Consider the following 13,821-nt stretch of genomic DNA (forward strand, 5'->3'; position numbering starts at 1 on the left):
TGATACAACTTGGAGATGACGAGGTCAGAAACATTCAAATCCTTTGGGTGCTTTAGAGGAAATACACTTTGATTTTTAGTAACAGTGGGTGAGTAAGGTTGGCTGTACAACTAAGTTAGCTGAGCAGGGTATCCTCTCTGCTCTGCACTGATTCGAGATTCAAGATATGCTGCAGTGTGCCAACAAAGACAGAGAAGAAGAAGACCGCAGTGTAGTAAACACACTAAAAATACTTTCAGACACCTCTTTGAAAATGTTTTTTATACAAAGAAAATGTACTCACCATGTTATTTTAGACCTCAAGAATACATACAGTGCATTAAAATGAGTTACACCAAATGTATTGTAATGTAAACATACCTTTTGTATGCTTACAAGAAAAGTCCACAGGACCCCCTTAAAGACAAACACCATCAATCTAACCCTTCAGAAACAAATCTGAGTACAAAAGTATAATTAAATATACTTATCACTTTGTCTCCTAGACATTTGTTCATCCGTAATTCTAGATCGCTATTTTTGTCATGTGGACGCAAGCTGCCTGTGTTGCCTGCTCCTCCAGCGCAGCCGGAAGCCGGTTTTGTTTTGCAGCAGTCAGCTCGGCCAGAAACAAATCAGCAAAAGTCTTTGTTGTTCCACGAGCATGCCAGTGATCCATGAACCACTGTCTGACTTTAACCAGAGTGAAGTGAAACATCAAACTCCAAATAGGATCAGAATCTGGTTCGTAGCTGATTCGGTCTCTTGATGAAAGCACCAAAGTAAAATGTTGAAATTAAACTAAACCGGCATCAGTGTTTGTCTTTAATCATCATTCAGTGTGACACGCTGAACCAACAGATTATCCGTAGGAGACATCTCTAAGAGCACCTGATGTGATGTCGATGCACCTTGGTGTCTTTTTAAAAATCTAAAAATGCTCAAGGTATATTTTAGGGTTTATCTATCTTCACTTTGAAAGCAACATCACAGCATTTCTAATTATTTCTGAGGTGTGACGAACACTTTGAGACCTCAAACCCAAATATAAACCGGCGAGACGAAAGATTCAGATTGTTCAAAAGTATTTTTTGTTATTATTATCATTATTATATAATACAAACCTGAAAATTGTGTGGTTGAAACATGAAAACTAACAGTTTTGCATCGTGCCAGTATTTGCAGTTCACATAAAATAATTTCAACTCCTTATAGTGCCTTACAAAAGGAGAATTTGTTGCATAGGTATAGACGTCCATATTAAGAGATTAAATGTATCACACATTTATTCTTGATTTACATTTATTCTGTTCAACTATCAGTCATTCATCTTTACACTTTAGACTTGTCTGGATTCACTGTTTCAAATCATCATCTTGATTTGAACCATACGTGCATAGTCTGGAGCTGTGCTTCAGGTCATGATCTTGTCGTAGGATGAATTTCCCTCCAGTCAAGCAACGTTCAAAGGGTTTGGCATAATGTTACGAAATGGAGTGATCCCTTTAGCCCTGTACAAGTTTCCCACTCTACCAGCACAGAAGCACCCCAGGCCACCACATTTCAGACCTGTGAGGTGTCTGTCTGTCAAACTAGAAACTGATGTAATTGTCCTTCTGCTCAGGTGTGCAGCGGGGCCTCTCACTTCTCTTTCCATTCTGATTAGAGCCAGTTTGCTGTTCTTTGATGGGAGAAGTGAATGAGATATTAAGCTTCCGGGCAATTTTTTGCACCGAATAGCCTCTATTTCTCAGAACGAGAATAGATTGATGAATTTTGGAAGATAGTTCCTTCTTTTTTTCCACAATTTTATTGCTTCTTTTATCAGCACTACTTTCAGCCGTGCAGGAATAATTGCAAATGGGTTCCCCAATGATCAGTTAGCCTTTAAACATAATAAACCTGTATTAGATAACACACAGTGCCTTTGGACCACAGGAGTGATGGTTGCTGAAAATGGTCCTCTAAGTACATCTTCCATTAAAATCAGTCACTTCAATCTATGACATGAGTGATGATTGTAGTTCTCATCAGTGTAATGTTGTTTTAATTGAAAATGTTGCTGTTCCTTAAAAAATAAGGTGATTTCTAAGTGACTCCAAATGTTTGCATGGTAGTGTATGATTGAATTTTTTACCAGACAGGTTTGAACAGCAGTGTCAGCTTATTTCATGGCAGGTGGCTCTGATAAAGTGTGTACATGTGAGCTGGGGCAGTAAAGATAGAACCAGCAGCAGTAGGAAAATCTGTCCGTGCTGTTTTGATCATCCATAGTACAGTCCTTCGCCTTGGTGCAGTGGGTTTAGAAGCTTTTGATTCAGCATGGGGGGATGAGCAGGCATTGATGTTGCATATGTGCCATAAAAGATAGTGTAGTGAGCCTGGACTTTGTGTGTGTCTGTTTGCTGCGCAGCCATGCGCTGACTAACTGCCTCATGTGACTGCTGCAAAGAGAACTCTCTCTCCTCCCACACTCTACTCCCGCTGTCAAACATCGCTGCTTTTTTCCCTCTTCTTCTGCTCTCGCTTTCTCACTTTCTCTCTCTGTCAAGATTCCCGCTTACTCCTTTGCTCTTCTTTCCCTGTGTGTCTTATCTTGTTGCCTCTGATACTGTAAGGGTCTCCCTGTTTTAGTTCTCCATCTCATCCATGTCTACTTTTACCCAAAAGATGCCTTGCTCTCTCATTCTGTTTTGTGTCTCTGCTGCTTGTCCTGTCGCTCGCTGATTCCCCATCCTAACATTTTGGTGCACCATATGGCCAAAAATATGTGGACACTCAAACATCTCACACAAATACGATGGTTGAGCCATGAATATTAATACATTGTCATAAAAGCCTCCACTCATCTCAGCCCAACCCAAATCATTAGAAATAATAAATACTCAACAGTATGTCCACATACTTTAGGCCATGAGGAGTGTTTTTCTTCTCTCCCTTCCTCTGTCCAGTGACTCAGCTAGTGTGTGTGTGTGTGTGTGTGTGTCCATGCTTATATTCGTACATCTTTGTGTGCGTCATTGTGCCTGTGTGTGTGTGTGTGTTGTATACGAGCCCTGTGGGGACCTGTGTTCACTGAAACAGATTAAGTCTGGTGTTGGACACGTATGAATATACAGCATGTTTGAAGCAGTTAATCTGGGTCAGGCACAGTGGGAGGGAAGACCAGAGCGCCAGAGTGATTCTAAAAGGATGCATACAGTACATCCATTTGGGAAACATAAGGAAACATGAGCTCATGAAGAAAAAGTTACCGGGATTGAGTCCTAAAGCTTCAAAAAAAATACCAGATACCTTATATATTATGAAATACCTTATTTTCTTTTATCTTGTCTATGTTATTCATACACATACACAAATCTGTTCACACAAAAATGACTTCATAGGTCTTTTTTTTTGTGTGTGTGCACCAGCAGGTCTGACAGGTTCAGACAACAAAAAATACTTCAGCCTAGTTCAACCAAAAATGAAATTTGGGCTTGAAAAATTCTGTAAATAATGTTTTTTCAAATCTATCTTAGATCTATTTTGCTGTGAAGTGGCAAAATATCTTGTGGACTGTGAATGACCTGTGAATGTGTAGGACACTGAGTTTGAATGCACTGGAGACTAAAGTGGCCACAGGTGAAGCAAGGTCTTGTCCAGGCTTACACAGGTGTTTTATATTGGGGCTAATCATTGCAGTGTCTATATACATATGCTCTGAAGGGCTTTTTCACTCTGTTTGCCCTGTTAGCCTGAAGCAGGGAGAAGGTTTATGACCAAAATCAGGAATGGAAAAGCTTCCACTTTGCGTAGAAAGAAAGAACTTATAATTGAACAAACACTTCATAAGAGAGGGAACACTAAACACAACTGTTTTCCACAATCAAGGGCATCTGCTGTACCTCAGAGCTGTGAAGCAAAGTTGAAGTGCCAGATCATACAAGTGACTTCACTGCTGTGTTATTTCAAGCAGCAATTTAACATGCGGCCGTCCCGTCAGCGCGTCAAGTGCTGTGTCAGCACATGCTGACAGGGTGTCTGGGGATGTTAGGAATAGCTATGGCCTCATTCTCCTGCTGCCTAGTACAGCTGGTTCATGCTGGAAATACTACTGTGAACATTGCAAAATAAAACATGGCTCTTAGCCAAAATACTGTTCATGTTTTAATTTTGTTGTTTGCTGCCACAGGATTTTCACATTGTTTTCTTGACTAAATAAGCACATTTGCTTCCAGCTCTACTATTATTATACTTGTTTTTTGCAACTAGATGTAGAACAATCATAACGCAGAATTTTCTGTATTGACAAGACACTGACCAGATGCTTATGCACGAAGATGCATGACATGCTTGATGGGAAACAGACACCAGCATGCTGTGGGCTTCCTGAACACAAATCAGCTTTTTTTTAAGCAAGAATCCATCATTGCACCGTGGTATGAGTGCAACAGTGAATAAATACAATAATGTAAATAATGTATGTGACCCTTTTAATCCATATTGTTTGCACTTTTTATTGAAGGGAAAACTTGAGAGAAAGGATGGTTTGTTTCACCAAATATGTTTTAAATACCTCCGAGCTGAGCCTTAGTGTACAATGTACTGTAGATCAGCAGTGTATTTCTTAGACTTAGCCACCATCTAGTGGTCAGCTTAATTTTTGCTTCATTCTATTTCTATGCAGCAGTTACATTCATTTAAGTTCAAAGGCTCCCTGTGCGCCCAGTGTATTATCAACTTCAAATATTTTTTTACACCAAGAAAGTGTTAATTTAAGTATCATACTTTTTACCTCCACTAGATTTTTTTCATAACTTGAGTCACAAGAGTGACTCTTTGATGAATCATAGTCATCAAAGCAAGAAAAAGAAAATGAAAAAAGAATTCCGATGATCACTAAAATGCAGAACAATTTCACAAGTTGATATTGCTTAGTTACCACTAGAATAGGTTTACATTCTTTAATGCTCAAAAAACACATCAGTTTTCTCAAACGATCAAGTGCTGTGGCTCCGTATTCCCCCTCTGTCGGGAACGCACTCCTGAACACTCCTCTGATTGGTCAGCTCACACATCTGAACCAGTACTGCTAACAACAATGGAGCAGCTGTGCTTAATCAATTCATACGCACAAAACTAGCCACTAGGCACACAATAGGCAAATGTGTGACATTGTGATGTAATGTGATGTTATATAATCACAGAATTAATGGCGGGACCACTGATGAGATGCTTCAGGAGCAGTGTTTTCTGTGGGAAAGAGGAGCTTCTTTTGGTGCAGACTCTGACCTTTTTAGCTTTCAAGTTCTTATACATCAGCAAAAAACAATGTCAACTTCTGAAGGAAAGGAAAACCAAAAGGCATAATAAGTATCTTTTTACACAATAATTTTTACTTTGACTTCAAAGTATGACTTTTGGGTTGGGTACTTTGGGTACACTGTAACAATGGAGATTCCCCTGTTCTATAAGTTAATGTCGTGGCCACCATGTTACAAGGAAAACAGTTAGTATGTGTGAAACCATGTTTGCTATGCCATTCCTCTACATTAGATATTCAAGTCGTATTGCTTAACACTGTAAACAAGGTAAACAGCAGCTACAGATGGTCAAGTGGGTGGAGCGACAACTGAATCATTTCATGTAAAGATTCTTCTGTTGACACTGTAATCTACAAAGACCTGTATAGACACATAGAAAAGGTTATCAAAAGGTTTGTGTTCAGTCTTTTTGACTGAATTACCTTTTTACTATATTTCTGTTCTTTGTTTTTTACAGATCATTCCAAGCCAACATCCACCTTCAGAAGGACTATCCTAAATTCCAGCCAAAGAATTAGATTCCACCCTGATGACCACGGAGCCCTAGATCCAACCTGTAGCAGTTAGAAATATCTCCACCCTTTCCTTACAAACAAGAAACTGACAGCCAAAAATGTCAAGTTTAGAGAAACCAGTTTTGGTTTTTGCTGCTCTTCCATGCCAGTAGACGGAGCTCTACTTAAATCACCGGAGATCTACACAGCTGCTGAAGGCAAGGAGAATCAATGAAAGCCGTCTCTGACCTCAGCACTCCATGTGGATTCAACACTGCAGCTTCAAAGGAAGGAAATAAAAGGGTGCAGTAATTCTACTCCCATATGCCGACGACTTTGCTGTTTATATGAGAGCTGCTTTTTCCTGCTAACAGTGAACAGGAATTGGTAGCGTTACCACAGGCATGCTAGGATCCTTGGTTTCACAGTCCTGTCCTCAAACTCAGCAACAACCGAGCCTCTCTCCTCTTTTCTATCTCTTCTCAAAGTAAAAAAAGAGTTTGGAATATGGAATAAAACTTGCTGAAGTACCGCAGGCTTTTCTGGTACGAAAGACCTCGTGGAAATGTCCCATTGAATGAATAAGACAATTAAAACCACAAAGCCGACACACGGAGAGAACAAGTGTGTTGGCATTTGCTTCTTTCCACGGTTTGCTCTGTTTCTATCTACATTCCAGATTGGAACTGTTAAAACCTTTTGCTCCCCCTCTTCCTCACCTCTCTGCGTTTCTTGAATGCTGATATTTATTTATTTCTAATCCCCCGCCCAACGATCCTCAACTTGCCATGTCTTTAAAGAAGTGTATAGTGGATTAAAAATAAATGTAGGAATTTGGAATGCATGGAACTTTATATCCAAGACCTTACACTGTTCATCATTACAGAGGCCATAAAGACACTGGGAAACACATCTTACCTAGACGACGAAAACAATAACGAAAGAAGAGAGATTTCCGGAGCAACACACAGGAATCGGGCCACGGGAATAAGAGGAGCCTTTTGTTTTCTAAGGAGAATTGGTACTTGGCGTGAAGCCGTATGTGGTTGGGTTGTTTTTCAGCCATTACAAAGCCATTAAGACAACACTTACCTGCAGTGCTTGTGGTGATGGGTCTCCTCCAACCACACCACAACATTTGGCTCTCAGATATTTCTCATGTTGTTGTCGGTAGTTATCATCTCTTGTGTTCTTTTCATTTTTGTCTGATTTCAGTTCTGTTATTTGCCTGGTTTTTATGTTGCAGGTTACCAATATCGCCTTAATCGTTTTTAAATATTTTATTTTGAAGTAAAAGTGGCATATTTTTTATTACACCCTGTGAACACATATTTTCATCACACCCTTTTTTATGTAGTAATATTCAGCTGGAACACTGGCCACAGTGAGATTAATTTATATTTTTTGAATTAACTTTGTTTTTGATAATTGTTTGTGATATTATTTTTCTTTTATTTATGTTTTGTAATGTTTTGTTACCTCCATCAAGCCCCCCTTGTCAATTTTCTGACTCTTATGTATTATCAATACTTATAAAAGCAATAGAGTATGAGGTAGGAAAGTAAAGAGCACAATCTTGTGTCATTTCAAAAGTTGGTGGAACAGAAATGTGTTGCCTCCGTCTGTCTAACTTACCACTGATGTACCGCTCAAGTCTGACTGAAACGTACCACAAAATGTACTCTTATATTGTACCACTGCTGTACTGATACATCAGAGAGCAGGAGCTCACCTGCTCATAAAGAGTTTGGTACCACCCAGATCTTCTCCTCCAACCAACAGTGAGACATCTTGTCTTCAATCAGCCAGTCAGTGGATCGAGTGATACGCTGCTTGTATTGGCCAGCTGGAGTCTGATCTGAAAGCACTGCAGGGCAGCAGAGAGGCACTGAAAAGCAGACCAGTCACACATCGCGGCAGAACTGGACTTGACATCGTCAATCTGCGGGGGTTTGGGATTCGATGTGACCCTCCAAGATGGACGTTTATTGGGAGTTTGCAGAAAGCCCCGCCGAGCTCCTTACGCATCAGTGTGTATCAGCATGTGTCTTCACTCTGTCAAATGTGCACAGCGCACGTGAAAGCACACTTGAAAAAATGGTGTCAAAAAGAGAGAAAAAAAAAATCAGCACTCATGTGACTGAGGAACCAAAAATAACACACTTGGTTGTGTCACAAAGTCACTCGCCTTTTTTTATCTTTTCATTTTCTATCGTGGTGGCGTGCAGACCTGTAACCCAACCCCTGAAAACCTCTCTCTCAGACTGTCAGTTGTCATGGAAACTTCTCAGGTCAGTGTTCTCCCTGCTGTTGCTCCTGCAGTGCATTGTGGGATCTGCGGTTCGGTACTCAAAACATTCTCTGTCAGGCCAAACATTGCGAGGCCTTCAGCAAAACCAACGAACCAACCAACTTCTGCTGTATATTGTCTGTGTGAACGCTCGCTGGGAACCTTCGCATGCCGCCCGGTGCAGAAAAACCTCAAAGTCACCTCTATATTGTTCTGTTCCTAATGTTTGTATGTATGTGTGTGGGGGTCTGTATGCCTGTATTTAAATGACCATCATCCAATGTGGAAAAGAAAAGAAAACAAACGAGTTCAACCACAACAAATATGGTGGGCAGAAGAGGCGACCTCTCATCTCCAGTCCTTCTATGCAATGAATCATATTTGGAAAAAAAAAACAAACATTAGGAGGAAAAAAGAAGAGAAAACACAAATGGGGAAAAAGTCACACAATCATTATTTATCACACCTGAGTTATTCTGGTATCAAGACTGCATTGTTATGGCATTTCTCATAGATCAGAATAAGAAGATTCTGTGAATTTTATTGACTGTGTACAAGTAAGGAAGTAATAGGAAGGGTCTCTGTATTATTTATGTTAACCTGGCATGTTCAGGGTCCCCTTTGTTCCCCAGCTGGGAGTTTCTCTCTCTAAACTTGCCTTCATGAGAGGTGGAAAATGAGAGGTGGAGCTCAGCGGATGGGGAAGGATTTAGCAGTGTTGCTTCCAAAGATGCACCACTGTATTCAAACTAAAAATGAATGGTCGTCAAAATAAAACTGACTTCTCCACCCTTGCCATTAACAAGGCTTTCCAATTGAGAGTAGTCTGCTCTAAATGAAGCGTGCATAAAAATAAATATTGAATGTCTCAGTAAGATGTTATATACTAAATAATGGCTCATTTGATGTTTTAAAAACTAGTATTTGAGATGTATTTCACAGAGAAAAGAGTCACAGAGTCGGCCATCTTGCTTTATTTTGCTTCAAGCAGGGGTTAACTGAGTATACCGAAAAATGTCCAGAGATTTATTTAAAAAAAGATGTATATTAGATATAGAATATATATCAATGTTTTAAGTATATTCCCTAATAGAGTTTGTGTCTGCTCAGGGGTGAAGAAGAAAAGCCCCTCTGTTATTTATTTATTTATTGATTGATTGATTTATTGATGACTACAGCCCGAAATTCCTGGTAGGTTCAGGCTACATGAATGTGCAATTGTGTAATTAAAGAATATTTATGTTCAACACCGAGCCAGTTCAAATACAGTTACATACATAATGCAGATTATAATATATAATTTCTATATATAACAGATTATAACATAGCATTTATAGAATCTATTTGATCCGAAACACCACTGGAGGCGACCCGTGCAGCTCTGTTTAAAGCATTCCTAAATTTAAACAGTGGTGAGAGTGAGTTTGTTTGAGTGTGTGTTTGAGTGTTTGAAGGTGCACTGCCACAACACGCTAAGATCGATAAGCTAAATACATTGTTGTTCATTTCTGTGCCTCAGTGTAAAAAAAAAAAAAAGAGAAAAAAAGTTATCTGCAAATTTACAGACTATTTATGAAAACAGAGAATTTAGTACAGTAAGTTGTTTATGCAGTACAGAAACATCCCTCTTAACTCCCAAACGCCTTTACAACACCCAGTTATTTCAGCATGGCCTGACAAGTCGTTAATACTGTAAAAGAAGTGAGTATATTTTTTTGTGAATTTCTTTCTGAGATGATTTTATTTATTTAAAATGTATTTTATCGTGCTGAGAGGGGATGGAAAGCTGGCTGGGAGTGAAGCAGGAAGAGAGACTTAGGTTTGAAATCTATAGAAGCATAGAGTGAGAGATTATGTTACCGATCACTGGATTTACCACACAACCAATATAATCAGATGAATTTATCTGAATATTATTCTATTTTTCTTTCTTTTTTAAGTTTTACAGTCTGCCACTAGAGAAAAATATGCCAGCCTGTTGCTTTTTCCTTCAGCATTTGGTGTGAAAATCTAATTTACCTTTTTCGCGATTAATACACGAAATGCTAATGCACTGTCAAGTGAAAAACATTGTAACAGTTTGACTTCCGTACGTTTTTTCTTTGCCTCAAGTCTGATTATTCGGGCTCTGTTTAGATCCGGCTGCACTCCTGCACGTCAGCCCTCACAGGCGCCCGCCGGATCCGTAGCTTTACTACAGAAGCTTAAAATTAGACTGGTAGAACAAATAATGTGAGAGAGAGTTTAAAGTTTTCCAAATTGTTCCCAACTTCCTCTATTGTATGTCGTATGTTTCTGGAATTAAAAGTTTAATATAATGTTCCTCAATCACTTTTGCCTCAGGAAAGCACACACTAAATGCAGCATTGCAAACGGAGGTGTTCAAATGAGAACAGAAGATGGTGGATGGGCATATGCAGGTGCAATAAATCAGATTTCAAACACATAACAACAAAGATGTGATCTTCCCGTAACTGCTGTCGACTAGAGGGACTCAGTGCTATTTGAGTGACACGGCCATGAAGTCATAAATAACAAGATCTGCATTTAAAAAAATAAAGAGCAAATGTCAATTTATTTATTTTTTTTGTTCCTGTGTGAATGCAGCCACTGAAGGTGACTTAAATATGCATAGCAGCAAGGGCTTTTATACTACAATACTAGTCACTGAAGAAAGCCATCCTGTTACTGCCCTCTAGCCAGTCGTGGTCTCTGTCTGTACTCTGCATGGTGTCTGTCAAAATCCAGGAAAGCAAAGGACTTCGGTTCAAACCGCAACAATCACCGAGGGGGACAAACTCACCGAGCCACAGCCTGGTTTTATCAGAGGCGTCTGAAGCACAAACGTAGACCATAACAGAAGATAGGACCTTAGAGTCGTGTTCCAAATCAAAATCTGCTCGGGAAATAGCTTCTTTAAGTCCACAAAGACACACAAACTACTTTTCATACGTGAAAAATCTGATATATATTCTTTTAAATTACGTTTTGGAACAAAACTCTCGTGTTTATTAGTTTTGCAATAGAACAATGGGTCAGATTTACGGACATTTCCTCGGGATCCGTGTTTGAAAGAGGCCGGGTCTCAAAAGGCCCGACTCAGCAATAAGGTTGTATTTACGCACAGTCAGAGAGTCTGATTGTTGATCCTCTGTGGCGCTGATCTGGAGTCAGAATTCGGCGTGTTTTTTCTGCCTGTACAGCCATGAAAAGGACGGACGACAGTAGCGCCACAGAGTTGAAGAAATCAAGTCGACTGTACTTAAATGCAGCTTAGATGCTTTTGGGAAACCTGGACTCTGTGTTTGTGTGTGTGTGTGTGTGTTCTCAACCAAAAAGGTAGCATACAGCGCTTGTACAGTATGTAGTAGTAGTTGTAGTAACTGTCGCCACGGGCAGGTGATGTATAGCAGGACCGGAGAAAGACTTTAAAACGCAAAAATATATAAATAACTATATGACAACGTAAATGTTTCATAGGTGAGAGGTTGTACAAAGAGAGCGAGAGTGCCGAAACATCTTAAACCACGAGGGGGAAAAGTCCCATCTTTCACTGTAAAACCATCAGGGAGCGTTAATTCATCTTTCACCTGTAATGAATCATCAGCGTAAAATTACAATTGCATGACCTGGACACCCCCCACCCGAACCCGTCCCTTGACTTTATGAACCTCCTTCTTCTACCGTTGACCTTTCACCTCACGGGCTGCCATCTTTTTTTTCCCAGTGTAAATACCAGATGAGAGCCGGCCCGAGTCCGCTCTCGAAGCAACCACGACGACCGATGTAAATTGCCACGAGGGAACATGTTCTTTACAACATGTAAAAATCTAAAAACTGCATCCCAACACACACGTACGCACACACAGGCACAAGAGAGGCCTTCGCACACCACACAGCGACACAAGCTGGAGCGTATGCAAGCCCAAAAAAAAAAGACGAACCCTCCCTGCCCGCAACTTGTGCTTTGTGTGCGTAAAAAAAAAAAAAAGAAAAAAATCGACAACATGCGTAACGATCGAGAGCAGATTTGAATAACAAACGACAAAAAACTCATTGTGTACGTATGTGGCTGACTCGTGCGGACTGTTTAAAAACTCATTAAAAAAAGTTGTATTCGGACATTTAAAAAAAAAAATGAAAACATATTGGTCTGTGTAGAGTTTCTATACATGTTGTGTTTGTAAAATGAGATGACAAAAAAAAAAAAATCAAAAAAGGGAAAAAAATATTCTGGCTTCCATGTAATTTATGGGTGGATGGATCATTTTTGGGGCGATGGAGATGACGAGGGCGAATGGAGATGTGTAAAAAAAAATAAAATGATAAAAGATAAAAAAAAAAAAACCCAATTGAATGAAGAAAAGAGGGTGAAAATAAAATACAGAAAAAGGTCAAGAGCCTAAAAATGACTACAAGTGTTCCATTCACTGTTGTAAGTGCAATGAGCTAAACTTCCTGTTTCCCCATTGTAAAACCTTGTGTATGTTTCCGTGTATTCCTCCTGTAAATGGGTGTAGTAGACCTGGTGCATCATGCCATGTAATGTGATGAATGACAAATTATGACCTTACAATACATTTCAATCAGGAAAAATGAATAAAAGACAAATACACACAAAAAATGGTGTGTAAGCTCTTATTCAGTAGTTAACTGCAGTTTTTCCCATTTGCAAAAAGTGTCAAGAATGAATATTGATGCTGTTTTTATTTCTTTAAAACAAACTGCTTCTTCTTCTTCTGTTCTTTTTAACACATTTTGTCAGTGGTTTCAAGTGTCAAGCTGATCGCTGTGAGAGAGCGCAGGTGGTTGGAAATGACACCTTACAGATCAGCGGTGGGAAGCTCATGTCCACCCTCTGCTGACACCAGGGGATCCTTCTGAGCACAGCAAACAGCCGTTTGGGTCATTACCCAATTTGACAAGGCCCTCGATAAAGAATATCAGCTAGCCCAGATTGCAGAGGTGTGTCACTTTGAAAGATGAGGCAAATCCAGTATGGTCACATATTTGTTTCTCTGAAGGGAAAACAGGAAGCCTCAGGGTACCTGCCTGAGGTGAAGGACCAGGAAAGCAGGGAAAAGTACATCCAAATTAAACCCAACCCCAGTGTCTAAATTGTCTCTCAGCATCTTCCAGGGAAAGCAATCCATCTCTCACTGCCCTCTTCAGTCAATCAGAGTTTTTTGGTTACATGTTTTCAGAAAAATATAAACTTTTCCCTCCTCAGCAACCAAGCGGCTCCTGTACTGCTGACTAAAAACAGTTGTATCACGATCCAAAACAAATGTTACTGAATAATGACTCTATACAGACTGTCGGCACAGCCTACAGGCACCTGAGGCTGTACGATGATTTGGATCGGCTGTAGAATCTGTTCTCGTCTCTACTACGATACAGACGGACTTGACTACATCAGAGGTCTGGCTTTTATGGCAATGAGGAGGAGCCAAAGATTTGGTTGAAGGTCTGAAATTCCTCTCCTCTCCTTCAGAACAGATGCGCTCATTCTGATCTGAACATTTGGCACCCTCTGTCATAAAGATACTCACGCCTTAACCTTTTAATGAAAGCAGACCCCATCTTACCTATTTTGCAAGTGAAATAAAGCCTTTGAGAAAGCCATGCTATTTTATAATCTACACTAGTGGCTCAAAAAGTGTCTTTTCTCCTAGAAACATTTAACAGTCATCCAGAGTCAACAGATAAGACAAACGCAGACCGGTTCATATTCAGAGACTGAGTTGAGCTG

The 13,821-nt window shown here is 39.9% G+C and overlaps 1 protein-coding gene across 7 annotated transcripts in view; it reads left to right on the forward strand.

Annotated features, from left to right (window-relative positions):
- Positions 1-13,821, forward strand: part of bsna (bassoon presynaptic cytomatrix protein a) — a 167,238-nt gene that overhangs the window by 151,832 nt on the left and 1,585 nt on the right. For 6 of the 7 annotated variants that reach the window (XM_037103470.1, XM_037103472.1, XM_037103475.1 and 3 more), the window contains one exon: positions 5,743-12,693. The gene's annotated coding sequence lies outside the window, so the exon portion shown is untranslated. Of the gene's footprint in view, positions 1-5,742; positions 12,694-13,821 lie in introns of those variants that run through there. The other variant, XM_037103471.1, reaches the window with a different exon arrangement.

This window comes from Acanthopagrus latus, chromosome 7, assembly GCF_904848185.1.
Source record: "Acanthopagrus latus isolate v.2019 chromosome 7, fAcaLat1.1, whole genome shotgun sequence".
Taxonomy (NCBI): domain Eukaryota; kingdom Metazoa; phylum Chordata; class Actinopteri; order Spariformes; family Sparidae; genus Acanthopagrus; species Acanthopagrus latus.